The sequence below is a fragment of the Penaeus monodon genome, chromosome 33, assembly GCF_015228065.2.
Source record: "Penaeus monodon isolate SGIC_2016 chromosome 33, NSTDA_Pmon_1, whole genome shotgun sequence".
Lineage (NCBI taxonomy): Eukaryota > Metazoa > Arthropoda > Malacostraca > Decapoda > Penaeidae > Penaeus > Penaeus monodon.
Genome location: NC_051418.1, coordinates 32,733,691 through 32,733,939, shown reverse-complemented (window position 1 = coordinate 32,733,939; position 249 = coordinate 32,733,691).

Here is a 249-nt window from a genome sequence, read left to right as displayed (position 1 = left end):
TGGAGGAACCATGTCAAATAGAGAGAAAAAAAAAATGATCGTGAATGCAGCGAGAGTTTTAAGTGTTTGTTCTTCGTCGCTAATCTAGTCTTATAATCTTTTCCTTTGCTGTGAATTCTGTCAGTGAGTGGGATAGTATAATGTTATTTTTTAAAGCACAGTAAATAGTGAATTAAAAATGATATGAAGTTTATTTATATCTTTTATTCCTTTCTTTAATTATTATATTCCAAGACAGTAATTGAAAGA